The following is an 18,029-nucleotide window of genomic DNA, read 5'->3' on the forward strand; positions in this document are numbered from 1 at the left end:
TCCTGGGAGATTTTAATTGTACTTTGTGCAATATGACGATTGATAAGAGATGCACTATAGGGCAAGAAGATGGAGCGAGTTCGTTACATTTTAATCATTCTCCCTTGGGAGAATATTTTAATGAATTATTGGGACAACTAGATTTGGGTTTTCTAAATGAATTTTGTACCAACCCCTTTTCTCTTCCTCCAACATGTAATGGTCGAGGTTGTTCTTCGACCATCGATTTTGCATTAATTACAATCAAACATGCCGAAAGGATTGTTAAATTTAATGTATCTGATATGGCTTTAAGTGATCATTTTCCACTATGTCTAACTATTTTTATTTCAAAGAAATCTGCTCCCAATAATAGTAGAGACAGAGACATACTGTGGGAAAACCTGACCATCGGTAGAACCAATGGTTATACGCTTAAATGGGATAAGGTGGATAAAACTAAAGTATTAAATTCCGTAATAAATAAATGTGCCCCGGAGTATTTAACTTGTCTATCGGAGGACGCTATTCCAGAAAAAATACTTGCATCTTTTTCGTTAATTTGTGATGAAATTAGAACTTTCTTAACGAGAAAATGCAAGAGTAACATTGCACCGAGGGATGGCTGGTTTAACTCTAGATGCACCAGAGCATATTCTTATTTAAAGAAAATGTTGCATAATCATCCTAGGTGTATTGAAGATATACGTAGAGCTAGAAAAGAATATAAACTAGCCATAAAAGATAGAAAAGACGAGCTAAGAAAAGAATTCTGGGAAGCGTTGCATCAGGCATCGGTTAGTAATGATTGCGCAAGGTTTTGGAAGATCATCAGAAATCCTTTTCTTAGTGAAGAGGTCTGTCCCTCCATAGAGATTGCCATCCCGGAGGATAAATGGATTGATCACTTTTCTAAAGTGTATGAGGGAGATTGTATGTTTTATTCTTCTTGTAAACCTATGGACTACCCTTCCTTAGGCAATATGCAGTTTTCCTTAAAAGAGGTTGAAAAAGCTATACTTGTGAGTAAGGGTGGGAAGGCCCCTGGCCCAGATGGTGTACCTATAGATGTGTTTAAGACAATTATGTCTCTGTGGGCCCCCCTTCTGGTCCAGGTGCTAAATGCCAGCTGCAGGACGGACTTATTGCCCACTTGGGCGGAATCGATAATAGTTCCAATTTACAAAAAGGGGGACAGATATGACCCGGGTTGTTACAGACCCATTTCCCTTTTAGATTCCTATACTAAAATAGTTGGACGTGTTATCTTGGATCGTCTACTTACGTGGGCTGAGAATAATTCTATTTTATCCGACCTGCAATATGGTTTTCTTTCTGGATTGGAAACAGTGGAACAGGGCCTAAATTTTCTGATGTTGACCGGGAAGTATACCAGGGCTAAGAGGGAGAATTTGTTTATGGCTTTTGTTGACCTCTCAGCCGCTTTTGACTGTGTGATTCACTCTAAACTATGGATATTACTGGAACAAATTGGGGTTGAAGAAAACATTATTTATTTTCTTAAATGTTTTTATAGTGATGCATCTGCTCGCGTTCGTTATGGACGTAAGGGAGAATGCACGGGCAAAATTCCAAGCAGAAGTGGGGTCAGGCAGGGTTGTGTCCTGGCCCCACTCCTTTTTAATTTGTATATAAATGGGTTGGAGAAGGCCCTGCGCAATAAGAGTTGTGACCCCCCCATACGTAGCTGGTCGTCCAATCCCGCTTTTAATGTACGCAGATGATGCCGTATTAATGTCCCGCACTCAAGTGGGTTTACAGCACGTGGTGGATTGTTTTGCCCTATTTATGAAAGATCTGGGTTTACGAGTTAACATTGCAAAAACTTTCTTCATGCACTGTGGTAGAAGGGTTAAAACTAAGAGGGCTATATTTATTGAGGGTCAGCAGTTAACTCATACCAAGCAATTCTCCTATCTGGGTATATTGTTTACCTGGAAGGATGTATGGGGTGAGGCAATATTAGCAAAAAAACTGGTAATGAACCGTTCGATTGCTGCCCTCACAACCTTCACGAGGAAATTAGGTACCAGACCGCCTACCGAATTAATTAAGATCTACAAGGCCAAATGCGTTTCTGCCGCAATGTATGGCAGTGGGATTTGGGGCTTCGCTGACACTATCCAGCTCCAGGTACTTGAGAACTTTTTCCTGAAATTTATCCTCGCAGTCCCTAAGAGTTCCTCTAACTATATTTGCCACACAGAATTGGGACTCTCGTTCATATCAGATCTCATTAAGTTGGAACCGGTACTACTTTGGCATAGGGTATGGACAAAAGAAGAACCCAAACTTAATAGAGACATATTGTCAGATGTTTTAAAATTGGATGGTCATTCGAGGATACCGTGGTTGAATTATGTACGAAAGTTTTTAAGTGATATTGGAAAATTGGATTATTTTGTAAATCCTTATACCATGTCAGCAATCTCACGGAAAGAGCTTAAAAAAGAGGGTCTGCTCTTTCTAGAATCATTAAGAAATGCTGCTGAGGCCTCAAAACCCACTGTTTTAAACCACCAAATAATTTTAACATCTTTTAATATTCAACCCTATTTGCTTCATGTTTCGGGTAATTATGACAGATTTCTATTAACCCGTTTTAGGTTAGGACTGTTTCATAGACTGGTTAGCTTCCCATCAGTTAATAATTGGTCTCATGTACTGCCTCCCCGTCCTTGTGATGAAATTTCCCCACAAAGTACAATGCATGTTGTCCTATTTTGTAAATGTTATCATCAAACGAGGTGTGTTCTTTTATTACCCTTTTTAAGGGAGATCGGGCATCGGCAATGCCGCCCGGCTATGTACGATATCCAACGCTTGGACAATCAGCTCTGTGTTGCAACAATCACATTGTACTTGAAGAAGGTGATATTTATTAGAAATGGGATAACTGTATAATTGTATCTCTTTTTATCAACCCATGGAAACGATTTGCTACATGATGTGATATTTTTTCTTTTAATGAATTGTAATGTCTTTTTATATATATACTTTCATGATTGTTCTTTTTGCAATCGAATAAAGTTTTTCTGATTCTGATTCTGATAGAGAGATGCATTCATAGAATATAGCAGCCAGTGACACACTTACTGAAAGACTCATGAGTCTTCTCTGATATCCACTCATAGACTTATATTTGCCCATCAGCCTAAGATATCTGCAGTATACAGTGTCGTCTGCTCATAGCTCCAAGAAAAATCTTTACATGTGACTCAGGAAAGATGCTTTTGCATCAGACTTAGATACACTTTTCTTGTTGTTATGATAAGTGTCAAACACAATGAACAGAGATTTGAAATAGAATTAGCAAACACATTCTGCTTAACACACACTGAAACTTGCTACACTATAAATCACATTATATGTGAATAATTGGTGCGCTATCACCATCTAGAACACAACATGTATACATTATACCTATTGAAATATGCATTATCATGAGAAATGTGCATATATAATTGGATGAATGAAATGCAATTGGAGGCACAAGCAGAAAAATAAAAAGTTACATGTTTTTTTCTTCTCTCCCCATCTGCTGTTTCCCCCTCACATCCCTGCCCCAGTACTACCCATGTTGCTTCCCACCACTCTCCTTGTTTGTAAGAGCACAGCAACAGGTATATTTTTTCCAGATTTGATTCCAGGGCAGACATTATAATGCTGGTTTTCTTTCATCTCTCACCTTCCAAATGTTGCATCGAGGGAGAAAGCACACACATGCAGAATTGTGTCTCTGGGGAGGGTGAGACAACTGCACCCATTCAGCAATGTTTGAGGCAGACAAGTGACCATAGAAGTGTCTTCTGCCAGATGCCCTTAAGTATGTTTCTCAGGTTCTTGCACAGCATAAAATGGCTGAAGCATTTGTTCCATTTCCTACTCGTTACTGGCAAGCATTTTGCTTTAAATACCGACTCTTCCCCAAACAGCTGTTATTTTCGTTTAATTACCTGCACCTATCCTTTAGTGGACTTGCTCCTTCCACAGCACTGCACCGTCTGGTAGCTGCTTTCCTTATCTGCTGCTGCTGCTACTGACCTGGAGATCAGGAGTCCGAGGTCCTCCTCCACCTACAAGCTCCTGCCTGCAGCCCATCCCTGGTGGTCCAGTGGTAGAGCATCATGCTCTGCTGCTTGACTGCCCTTCTGTCTCTTTGTTGCTGTCGCTGTCCCTCTTTTTACTTTTCTCTTTTCGTTTTTCTTCATCTGCCTTTTGGATTTTCCTTTTTTCGTCCTTCTTCCTTTCTCCTGCCGTTGCAAATCCCCATGGCCCGCTCCCCCTCCAGTGTCCCTTCCCGCTCCAGAGTTTCCCGCCTCACAGCTGTCCATCCCCCCCACAGCACTACTTAACGGTGGCCACTGTGCAGTGGCGCCACTGACGTGCCAAAGGCACGCTAAAGGCAAGCCTGGACCGCTCCCACCGCCCATGACCCTGCTTCTCAGACATTCCACCGCTATGATGCCAGCACCCTCCTCGCCCTCAACCCGGGACGCCACTCCACCTGCCATCTAGCATCACCGAAGAAGACCCTTGGACCATTTGCCTACTGGAACTGCAACCGCACCTTCAGCCACGCTGACACACCAGCTTCTCTCGCCACCCAGCCGACCAACAGATCATCCATCCGGCTTAACTGCATCCTCCTCAACGTCCGGTCCTCCACAAACATGCCACAAAAATCTGGGACATCCACGATGCCACCTCTCCAGACATCACTTTCTTCATGGAAATCCGAACCAACCCCTGGTCCAGACCGGACCGGACATCGCCATCCACGACAGCTACAAAATCACCAGAAAGGACCGCCCGACCATCCAGGAGGAGGCATCGCCATCATCCACAAAAGCACACTCTGACTGATCACGCACACCAACGACCCAACGACGACCATGTAGCTACTCCACTTCTAGATTCAGAACAACCCCCAACACCACCCTCTGCGGCACCCTCATCTACAGGCAACCCTGGCCCTGACCCTCCTTCACTGATGCCATTGTAGACCTCATCGCACCCCATGCTCTCGTATCCACCAACTGCATCCTACTCAAAGACCTCAACTTCCACATGGACAACCCTAGTGACCAGAATACTGCCTTGCATCTGGAGAACCTCAACAGCATTGGATTCAAGCAGCTAGTCACTGCACCGAACCACACAGCTGGACACACGCTCGACCCCATCTTCTCCGCCAGCGGGAACATGAGCTACAGCCACACCACCGAACTCTCCTGCACAGACCATCACTGCGTGCATCTCGGCGTCACCACTCCCACCGTACTCCATCATCATCACCCTCTGTCACAGCTGGATGAAGGCCACTGAAGAACTTATCGTCAACTCCCTCAGCACAACCACTCTGCCAAATCCAACGGACGCCAACACCGCAGCACGCGACCTCCACCGATTGATCTCCAACTACGCCAACACTCTGGCACCCCTCAAGAACAGACTGCCCAAGCAACACTCCAAGAAGGCCAGCTGGTTTACTCCCACCTTCCACAAGTCCACACGCACCAACAGAAGAGATGGAGGAACAACACAACCCCGGAAACTCAAGCAACCTTCAATTCCGCCATCAATGCACACCACCTACTTCTGAAAACCACAAAGAAAATGGCCCTCCCAGACAGAATTAACAACAACGCATACAACTGCAAAGAACTCTTTGCCATCATCAAGGAGTTCACCAAGTTCAACAGTGACACCACAGATGTTCCCCCATCCAAGACCTCTGCATCAAACTGGGCTTTCCACCACAAGATCAGGAAGATCTATGACAGCTTCGACACCCTAGACCCAGCCAGTATGCTCACCACCCTCACACACAACCAAGCTGCACCCCAAAAGACCATGAACTGCTGGACCCCGCTCACAATAGAAGACACGCTCAAGACCATGAAGAGCATCCACTCAGGAGCACCGATTGATCCTTGCCCCTACCACATCTTCCACAGAGCAGCCGCCGCCATTCCCCCCAGCTTCGCCGCAACATCAACTGCTCCATCAAAACCGCCCCCTTCTCGATGGCTGGAAACGTGCTAAAATCAACCCCCTGCTGAAGAAACTGTCCTCGGACCTGACAGTCCTCAAGAACTTCAGACTCATCTCCCTCCTCCCCTTCCCAGCCAAGGTCATCGATAAGGCCATCAATGCCCAACTGTCTGAGTTCATCAAAGTGAACCACATCCTGGACCCCTCCCAATCCTGCTTCCAAAGCAACCACAGCACAGAGACCACACTTTTTGACCGTGGCGAGACCACAGCCCTCATCCTACTAGACCTCTCTGTCGCCTGCGACACCATCTCCCTCCACACCCTAATCACGAGACTCCATGACGCCAGCTTCCGCGACTAGGCTCTGAACTGCATCCAGTCCTTCCTCACCTGCCTGAACCAACGAGTCAGACTACCACAGTTCCTCTCAGAGCTCACAGAGGTCAGCTGTGGAGTGTCACAGTGTTCGTCCCAGAGCCCCACCCTCTTCAGCGTCTACATGGCCCCCCTCGCAGTCATCATCAGAAGCCACGGACTCAACATCGTCTCATAAGCCAACGACACCCAGCTGACCCTCTTCCTCACCAACAAACCCGCAACCCCCAGAACCAACTTCCACAGTGGAATGGAGGCTGTTGCTACCTTTATGAAAGACAGCTGCCTCAAAAAAGACCAAAGTACTCATCCTGGGACCTACCCTGTAAGCTTGGGACAACTCTTGGTGGCCAGCCACTCTGGGATCTTCTTCCACCCCCACGGACCATGCATGCAACCTCGGCATCATACTGGACTCATTGCTCACCATGAACCGCCAAATCAATGCAGTTTCCTCAGCCTGCTTCTTCATGCTCCGCCTGCTTTGAAAGATATTCAGATTTATCCCCACAGAATCCAGAAAGACAGTCACCCATGCACCCATCACCAGCAGAATCACCTACGGCAATGCACTCTATGCCGGCGTTCCCCAGAAACAGCTCAAGAAACTACAGAACGTCCAAGACACCGAAGCCAGACTGGTACTCGACATCCCCTGCCTCAGCCACATCACGCAACACCTCTGACAACTCCACTGACTCCCAGTCAACAAGAGAATCAATTAAACAGGATCAAGTAGGAATCACATGTAGACAGCATTAAACTTTTTTATTTTTTAATATGGTTTTTGACGTTATTTTTTATTTTACAATATACATTTGACAGCTTTATTTTTATTATGTAATAAGCATCTTGTCAATGGTGTTATTTATCTGTGCAGCATGCTTCTGCGCAAAGCAGACTAGTTTTGGGAAAAAGGCTCTGTTGCCTGGAAAAGAAAAAGATGCACAAACATAAATATAAATTTCAGGTGGGGGTTAGAGAAAAATGGAAAACATTTTTACATTTGTAGGTAACTTGAACCCTAGACATAAGATAATCATGACCAAACAGCAATAGTGATTCACAAACTGCATTGACAATTGCATTAATTATATTTCAATACATACATGCAAGAGTTATAACTAATTTGGCTTTCAATACACCTCCTTCACAAGTGAAAACAGGATTGGTGTTAACATTTGTCCTAAATTCTTATGATCATTATGAGGGCTCAGTTGCACAATAACTCAGTACCAATGTTTACACTATTACAGTATAGACCCTGAGCAGCAGAGCTCCCCAGGCTTCCGAGCTCCTTGTCAAGTTGCCCAGATCTATGCAGAACTAACTGCTATGGTGTAGGTTTTTAACTTTCCATTGTGGGATTTGTAGTTCTTGTTTATGATTTGTTTTTTGATTTTATATTTATATAGTGCACGAATGCCCAAGGGCGTCTAGGCGCTGTGTGGGAAAAAAGGTTTGCCATGCATAACAGAGACTGTGGCTTTAGTTGTAAAACAGTCAAGTTGTTAGTGATTTTCTAAAGGAGACTAATGTGGGGCTGAGTTTGATGTCCATAGGGTGAGAGTTCCATAGTTTCACTGTGCTCAGAACAAAATTTCTTCCTCCCCATCGAGCTTGCTCTGTGATGATCTTAAGTTTCTGGCTGGATGGTGCCAGGTGAAGTGTTGTTTCAGGAACAAGTGACCTGTCCCTTGCAAAGCTTTGTAAGCCAGGCATAAGGATTTATCCACATAAAACCAGGAGTACACTTCTCAGAAGTCAAAGACTTAACCCTATACAGGAGTAGCTAGTCAAGCCTGAACCAATGATGCTTGGTAGTTACAAGGAAATGACAGGGTGATAAGGGCCTGAAAAGTTTGGGATGGGTGGAGATACTTGATCTCATGATTCAGCAGCTTACTTTTCTAATCTCAGAAAGTGCTACAGACTCAGTGCCTTACCACCGAAATTTGCACTGGTGAAAACCTATTCCACACAATTTTTCTCTTTGTGAAGATCATATGTTCTCACTACTTTTTAAGTGAACAATATCACAGTATGTTTGAGATAAACCAATTTCCTCTGTAGTTTATTGTACGAGTATTAAAGATAGTGTACAAATAGTTGTAAAAAAAAGCCAATTATGAATTAAGATCAGTTGAACTTTCTGTGGTCCTTTTTAAATGGTGTATAAATCATACATATGTAAAATAAGGTTTCACAATCCATCTATAATATGGATACAAGCATCAACATGCCCTGCAAAGTCAATAAGTCTGTCTATCATGTGGAAAGGTGGAAAAGAAGAGGAAGAAGTGGGCGCTGGAAGGCGAGAACTCTGATGTAAAGATGAGCTAACTAGACAGTGCTTGGAAGGATGGAGGAGATGTCAATGTGGTGAGAACAGTGGGTAACAGGATTGTCATGGAGCCATTTTAGTTTAGAGACTAGACACTTAAATTCTGTTGGGGGAGGAGCAGGTAGTGTGAGATGAGGATGGATATTGGACACCCATTTTGAAGGACAACAACTAACCATGCAGATGGGAGTCAAAGATCAACCATATGGCCCACACCCCTCCATTGATATTCCCTGTTGCTTACCCTTTCTCTCTCAGAAACGTAATAGATCTGGTTTAAAAGTACAGGGCTGCTCCTCTGGAACATCCCAGATGTGCCATGCCACAGTGAGTGCTGTGAAGATACAAAAAGAGAATGAGGAAACACTCAGTCAAAGTATTGTGCCACTGTCAATAAGCATATTGCCCACCCCCAAAATACTACTTTCTTTTCTCTAGTCTCCATGGTTTGCTCTGCATACGCTGCAGAAGAGTTGGAGGCTCCCGTAGACTCTCCTTTGTCATGTTGTTTGCAGAACCCACTTTAGATTGTATGTAGCCTGTACAATGCCAGTTGATTTTGTAGCACATACGCATTCCTCTGACTGCTTAATTGGGAGGCAAAAGTAACAAATGATGGACAGAATGCTGAACAATGCAAACATTCACAAAGATCTGGGTTAAATCCATCATTCTTTTGCTCACCACACCACCCCAGTTTGGGCCAGCCATCTGGGTAGGCCAGTAGTTGGAAACTAAAGGGATAAAAGATACCATTGCTGGACAAGCTGTCACCAACCAATTACATGCCCACATTGTAACTTATGACACCCTAGACACTGATGAATCACATTAGAATGGGATTCTTCCTTACGATACGCTCCTCATTTCTAAAACCCGACAGGGGCTTCAATTGGCCCTCTCTAGGTTTGAGTTATTCTGCCGCGAACATGAGCTCGAGGTCAACGTGGGGAAAACCAAATTTATGGTTCTTCGTGGCCCACGCCCCGTTAAAGCTAGGGTTGAAATGGCTGGTGCAAGGCTGGAACAGACCTCTACATTTACATATTTGGGGGTCACCTTTAGTGATAACCTAAGTTGGGGGCCCCAGATAGAATTGCTTAGGTTAAAGCACTCCCAACTTGGTGGTGCCTTATTAAAGGAACATATGCATTCCTGCACTAAACCCATTGCACCTGTGATACAAATTTTTGGTTCTAAAATCCTCCCTGCAGTCATGTATGGCGCCGAGCTATGGGGGTTTAGTAATCTTGACTCCTTGAGGGTGGCCCAAAACAACTTCTTGAGATCATTGATAGGGCTACCCCCCTCCACCCCACGTATCCCCTTGTTATTCGATCTGGGCTGACAACCCATAGAGGATATGATCCGGTATAGGCCCCTGGCGTTTTGGCGACGCCTATGGACTACCCCGGAGCTATCCATTTATGCTAAAGCGCTGCATGAGGTAAAGGATATGAGAGGCTCCCATAGAATTCGTTGGCTCACAGAAATCAAACTTATTCTGTCAGAAATGGGCATGGGTGACTTGTGGTCCAACCCTGTGTCGGCTGTGTTTCCCCCTAAAAAAATATATAGGGATGCCTACTGGCTTTGGGCTTCACAAAAACGATTTACTCCTTCTACTGGTGGTTCCCTGACCTCAATTTATTTGTCTATTAAGGATCAATCATCTTTAGAAGTATATTGGGACGTAATAACCAAAAAGCTGGATCGGAAATTATACCACCAATTCAGAATTGGTACCCTTCCTTTAGGTTCCTTTACTTCTAGCTGGTCCTTAAATGGCACTGATAAATGCCCATTCTGTAAAAATTTGGTCGAAACAGAAGATCATTTTTTATTTGTATGCCCGGCATATTACCAACCTAGGCGAGCCTGGCTGCGACCTGTGTGTCGTGAACTAGGTGTCAGATCAGCCCAGGCCGCTAGAAGGATCCTAAAGACTGATACATCCTCTCTTGTGGTCATCGGTCTAGCCAAATATATTAGTTGGGCGTGGCTTATACGGAAAAGGTGAAATTTTACCACTGGTTATACATACTATAGCGTAGCATTACCCCCAACTGTAGAATGAATTTCAAGTCAAAGTCTATGTATGTTTAATACTTTTTTATTGATCTTAACCTGTTATTTATTAAATAGTTTTTAGTCTCAATTGTTATAAATAATACATTAACTTTTTAATTGTATTTGATGAATTTTAAATGTCTTTTAAGATGAAATACTCGAAATAAAGACTGTTTTGATTGATTGATTGATTCTTCCTTACAGGCAATGAAAGGCCCACTCTAACTCAATTGCCATTTTGTCTTGGATGTTTACACCTCTTTCCATTGCTTTTTCACCATTAGAAATGTTCATTCTGATGCAAGAGGGATATTATCTTACAAAGTTCATATGCAATCACACTAACAAGGAACATTAAAACTCATCCAATAAAAGGGGACTCATTAATGCACCACCCTCTGCAACAAAATATGACGGCAAAAGCTGACAACCTTTCCCAATATTAGGAATGACTTTTTACATAACAAGAAATCGGAATTCTGCTTAAAACATGGAACAGCAGCTACAGCAGTGAATATCTGTGTCAACTTGTGAGATTCAGCTAAGGCTTCCAAAGCAAGTTGATTATTTTCAACCACTCTGGCTCATCTTTCTATCACTGGTCTGTTGCACGCATCATTGACCACTCTGCTGCAGCTGTTTGAATTCTCCCACCCTGCGAGGTCACATGAAGAGTACCACATCATCCTTAATACTAATCCTTCTAATAAATACTTGACAACCGCATGGACTTAAAAACCACAGCCTTACCTTCCACAGGATGACAAGTAGATTTACTTGCAGGTCACACGAAACAATTCATCAATGTGACAGAAGACCTCAAAGCAATAGAGATGTGGATGACGCCGAGCAGGCTGATGACACTCCATGGCTTTAAAACAGAATTCCTGGTGCTGAGACACAACTCCCTTACAAATACTGGCACTCTGACATGCCCAACCTTCTTTGGGGACATTGTTCCATAAAAACCAAAGTCAGATTCATTGTTTTGTATAGCTACAAACCACAGTCTCAACTGACAGAAGCAATGGTCAATGTCACTTTCTACTAAATATAGCTCCTCGAAAAGATCTTGCCTCTCATCCCAAAACATACCACCCCTGGAGGTAGGAACATCAGTAAATGTTACTACGACAATTTCCTTTACATCACTCCTCCTGACAAACCAAAGTACTATGAACAACTGAAACTTGCCGTTCATCGTTCACCATTCACACTTTTGTCCACATAGAAAAGCATAGACCACTTACGCCTCAATAAAATAGTCTCCCTTTGCATAACCTTCAACTCCCATTAACGTTCAACACCCTTATACCTACAGAATAAAATCATGCGCCACCAGCTTACCATCTATGGGCCATATTATCAAGGAACGGCGTTAAAATTATCGCTGCTTTAGCGGCAGAAAACTGCCGCTAAAGCGGCGATAATGGGCTTGATAATATGCCCTTGAGAATTCCCATAGAAGCCCATGTTCTGGTGTAAACATGGGCTTCTATTGGAATTCTCTGCGGCATATTATCAAGCCCATTATCGCCACTTTAGGGGCAGTTTTCTGCCTCTAAAGCGGTGATAAGTTTAACGCTGTGCTTGATAATATGCCCCTAAGATTCAAAGAAATCAATCTTCTAATGGTCACTGGAACCAATTGTAGAAAACACTTCAGAGTCACTGGCTTTCAATTTTGCAATATCCTCCATCCACACACTCATAATACCACTAGTAACATGACCTTCAGGATTCAAAACTCACCTTGATCAAATTATTGCTTTCACAACCACTTAGCAATACAATTTAAAACAATAAGAATGTTATGCAATAAGACTTGTCTTGCGGAAGCCTAGAAACAGTTGATATGAAGTGAGTGCTTAACTTAACAAATAAACATAAAAGTTTCTCAAGAATCATGGTGTAAGAATGAAGGGGTTATCTGGGGCTTGGTGGATGGAGATGACATTGGTCTGAGTTAGATAAAATATGAATGTAGGGTCAGATTTATCAAGGCTTTGTGTTGGTACAAAGTCACAAAAAGAGATGTGCACCGGTGTAAAGTCACGATAAAGTATTACATTTCAGTGCAAACGTTTATTTGTGTGGAAGGTTGACTAAAAATAACGCAAAGCAGCTGTTTGTGTTACTTTGCATTGCTTTGCGTCAAGGGGTGTTTCATGGATTGTACATGGGTGTTCCCATGTAATTACCCTAGGAATTTAGCACAGAGTCCCATCTACTAACAGTTGTTGACATGAGTTTGCACCAAAAAAAATATGCCTCCATGAGGAAGGCACAAAGTAAGAGAACATCTTTTTTCTCCAAACTGTTCTATCATTGCATGTGTGTATAGAACACATACAAAGTGGCAAAGTTTAAAAGTAAGTTTAAGCGAAGGATTTTGTACTGGAGGGTTATCATTTCTGTACAAAACCTTTCTGGTTCAAATGTTTCTGCATGTTGCTAGGCAACCTTAAGGAGAACGAGCACTTGGGAAGATGGCAGCAGTGCAATATCTTTTTCGATATGGCACTGCTCAGCTCTCTTCTTTCCACTCAACACACCACATAAACTTTGCTTGCTCATTAGAACTTAATGGGAATTTCAGTGTTGCAGAGAAAATAATAGTTAAGAGATTTAATCATTTGGAAGGGTATACAAGATTGCAGAAGATTTTAGGGCAATTCATTGATAAAGAATTGTAAAAGCTTACACTGGGAGGGGAGAAAGGAAACACTCACACATGGACCTGTCCACTGATCACTTACCCTCTGCCTTCCTGAAGTGTGATTTATAAGGCGACGCACCAATGTGATGCTGCTCTCGTGTGTTTCATCTGAGGTGCGTGTGTCTGGCAACTGTAAAGATTCGAAAAAAAGTGTGAGGCAAGACCACTGCCAACAGTCACAACAGAACCCTTTATTTTTACCTGCTTGTAGTTCTTCTATTGTCATGTAATCGACTTTTGAAATAACGACCTATAGATATACCGGGACCAAAACACATTTTTGCCACTATCAAAAAGGAATGAAAAATATTGTAGAAAAACCAATTCAGTTTCGTAAAGCAGTTTTCTGTTCATAGGGCTGATGCTTTAAGGCAAGGCAAGAAAGCTTTAGAATGCCCACCTATTGAACAAAGCCTGAACAAGGCATGTTTGAAGTGTCTTGGGAGCGGTCAAGCAAAATATGTCTTTGCTATTTATGGGGAAAACTCAGACATCGTTTCCTTCTGTGCAGAGAACCATAAGGAAGATGCAGGATTAAGCTGAAAATACACAAAAGAGGTGGTTTCTGGCTGTTTGCAATCATGGCATAAAGATGAAGCACCCAGAGTGGGCTAGCAGGGATAAAGGTGACATCAATGTGGCAACTGTAGGTGGCTAAGGCTGTCCAAGGATTTCGACTCTGATCTGAGTGCCTACGACAGGCTTCTTTGATCACATATGGAAAAATAATGGGATGAGGGATAGTGGGGTTTTAGAATATCCAGTGGTGAAGAATAAAAAAAAAAAATGATCTAGGCCATTCCATTACAGCTAGCATGCAAACATTTAAAAAACAAGCTAATTCCCTATCCACTGATTACCTCTCACTTATTCTTTGACTTTCACTATCATAAGGTACAAGGCTTGTGGGGCCAGATGTACGACCATTCCATTTTGCAAATCACAAATTGCGATATTTTGCGACTCGCAAGTTGCAACTCGCAAAATGAAATGTACAGCAATGTCTGAGACACTGTTTGCGATTCTCAAATGGGTCGCAAGGGACCTGCCTCATTAATATTCAAGAGGCAGGTCACAATTTGCGACCCATCGGGAATGGCCTGCAAACACAGGGATTTTGGCCTGTTGGTGACAGCAGACCTCAGTGTATGTGTTTGATTTTTCAATAAAGCAACTTTTTTTTCCAAATTCAGCCCATTTGGGAGTGGCTTACCACCTGCTTCAAGTAGACGGTAAGCTGCGAGTGTTTTGCAACCACAAATGCTGTCGCAAAACAATGTTACATACCATTGTGACTCGATATTAGGAAGGGACACCCTTGGCATGCCCCTTGCTAATAGCAACTCGAAAACACTATTTTGCATGTCACTGACTGGCAAAAAAGCATTTGTACATACCACCACCCTTTTTTGCGGTCACAAACGGGCCAATTTCACGTTTGCAACCGCTAAAACCGGTCGTTTATCTGTACATCTGGCCCCTGGTCTATTCCAGTTCAAGTGCAGCAGGGCTGGGTTCTTGCTGTGAAAATACCAAAAAAAGCATTAGCCAAGATTCAGTTCAAGAGCAATTTCCTCTATCCACACACATACATTCTCCCTCTCTCCACAAGGAAAGACATTTTGCTTTTCACTGGTGTGCATCCTACAGGTGATCGTCTAAGTGGGAAGACAGCTTATGTTTAAGTGTGACCACTTTGTGAGATGATCGATGATTACTTCTAGCAAATCTGGTACAGTGCCTAAAAATTGTTTTGGGTAATGTGTAGCCTAATTTATTTATTTTGTGTGAACAGATTAAAAATGGAAATTAGATTGTTGGTATGTGAGAAGAAACATTTCAGGGAAAGGTAACATGAGCAACCATTTATCCAGACATAAAGAGAAAGACAAAGAAGGGTGTTCCTGATCAGAGATAATCATGCAGCAAGGCCATAAGCCTCAGTTATCGTGCAGATGAGGAACTGGTGCAGATATGAAATTTGGTCTGGGGCTACATGGCCCAGCAGCAGAAGAGGTCCAGCTACCCAACCCCTCAGCATTACTTCTACCAGGTAAGGTGCTCCCTTCTTTGCCCTGTGTTCCATCATGCACTGATTGGGTGCAGCCTTCTCCTACTTTACCACCACAACTTATCCTAAGTTCTAATTCCTCCACCCTGATGTCACAATACAATTGGGTTCCCACTTCATCATAACCTACCCAAGCCCCTGCACACTGCCACAATAGACCCCAGACTTACTTATCCCACACATAAGGCACTGGCCTCTTCATCCATTCATATTGATGTGCTTTCATCTAGCCACTTATTAATGGACTCAGTTGCTCTACAACCACCCAAGCACTAACTCCTTGATGTAGACACCATTTACGTTTATTAATCAGCAGTCAAACTTTAATGTGCAGTTATTTTTTAAACATACAGGGACAGCTTCCTCTTCTGTCTCTGTTTAAAAACTACTAACTTCACTGATGTGCATACCCCTCAGTGCCCTTACATACTCAGAGTATTTAAGGCTTATGTAATCTTAGTATGTAACAGTGGCACCGAAGGGTAGGTACTGCAGTGCATTTGGTATTTGCCAGCTCTATTTCTTAGTGCAAAATGCACCCTCGCATCCATTTTGTTTGAGGGGGTGCATTTAGCACTAAGAAAATAGCAACAAATGCACACTCCGCTCCAAAGCTGAATTCTGCAGAATTTTAATGTAATCACGCAGAATCAAATTCCGCCAGCTCTGCCCGCACAATACAGAACTGCCTGACTACAAAATTAAGCTTTGCAACTTCTCCGGAAGGAAGACTGGCAGGCTCGGAAGAGTGTGCTACACTTAGCTAACTTGTAAGGTATGAAGGCAATAGCTAAGAAAAATATTGAAATTACACAAAGAAAAAATTTGATTTTTTTAGCTGATGTTCGTGTCTTTTTCTCTTTAGCTTTATCATTTCCTGGGGTACATAAACAAGGATCTAGAGTAAAGAAGTAATTATCCATATGTTAGAAGATACCTGACTATTTTTGGAATAGAAAACCAGTGATTACTTCTAGCAAATTTGGCAGTCTGAAAAGAATATTTTGAGTAATGTGCAGCCTAATTGTTTTGTTTACTGTGAATAGGTTTTAGAATAGAAAAAAGACTGATGGTATGTGAGAAGCCCATTTAGCCAGAAAGAAAGGACAAGACAAGGGAAAGGGTTCGTGGGTAGCGAGGATAATGCTGTGAAGACAAAAAGCCTAGCTATTTGGAGTAATAGGTAACATCAATATATTGAAAGCAAGTTAGAAAGAGGGGTGCTGAGGGTGTACTATGCAGCTTTTTCCTCTACTGATTTGTGATGTTACACTATCTTCATCCACATTTAGATGGCCTACAGGAAACTCAGCTCGTGAATAAACAGGCCTTTGTTCTGGATGATTTCTGGTATCAAGTGCTATTCTCAGCTTGTTTCTTTTCTCTCAGAGAGGGATTGCCGTACTGGCTTGGAATAAGAGCTAGACACTCATCAACCACGGTATAGATGTCGGTGGATGAAAGTTGATAGCAACAGTCAAGAGGGGCCAATTATGCATTATGCCATGTGTACTCTATGGGGCCAACACTAATGACCCTGTGGTCTTTGATAGTCTGCTTTCTTAGCTACATCAATGGTCGGAACCATTGATTATTTTCAGGGTCCTTAATCCATTGATGGACCCCTCTTTTAGTGGTCGAGGGTTAAACTCTACTTTGAGAACCACCTATAGCTCAAACGAAATGGCTAGGGCAGCTTTGTTGCAAGTAATGGAACCTTATGCTCTGGTGGATGTCTGGCGATATTGTGAGATGACAGAACATGGGTTTACATATTTTTCCGCCTCTCGTAAATCTTTTTCTCGGATAGATATGTTCCTTGCTAGCCACACTCTTATGTCCCATCTTAATTGGGGCCTGATTATGAGCTTGGCAGTGCGCTGCACCACCAAACCCATGGTCAGGCTTCCTGCCAGATTACGAGTATTTCTTTGTCTGGCAGGCTTTTATTTGACATTCTCACAGCAGTGCCTCAGAAAATGGGCACCACAATGGGAACCCCAAAAACAGTTCCTGCATGATATGGCATGTAATGATCATGCTGTGCAGGAACTGGGGTGCATGCATACAGGGAGGCACATGTAGTGCCCTCTGCATGCACCCCATGGCTCTGAGGCACAAGGGGGCCCTATATGGGGCCCCCTTTGTTTCCTTTCCACCACGGTTTTCAAGGAAGAGGAACCACCATGAGAAATGTGGCAGAGAGGAAACTTGCAATATGCTTGGCGAACCACAGCGGTTCCACATAGAATATTGTGGCCTCAAGACCACCGCACCACTGCCAGGGAACAGTGGTTCCCTGGCGGTTGCTGCGGGGTATTGGCGGTCCGACTATCCTAATTGTAATAGAGAGGTTGAAAGACCGCTGCACCCCGCGAGTCTGGCGGTCTGTGGACCACCAGACTCTTAATAAGCCCTGTTAGAAATGGGGGTCTCTAGTTGGCAATGGT

Source organism: Triturus cristatus, chromosome 6 (genome assembly GCF_964204655.1).
Source record: "Triturus cristatus chromosome 6, aTriCri1.1, whole genome shotgun sequence".
NCBI classification, from domain to species: Eukaryota; Metazoa; Chordata; class Amphibia; order Caudata; family Salamandridae; genus Triturus; species Triturus cristatus.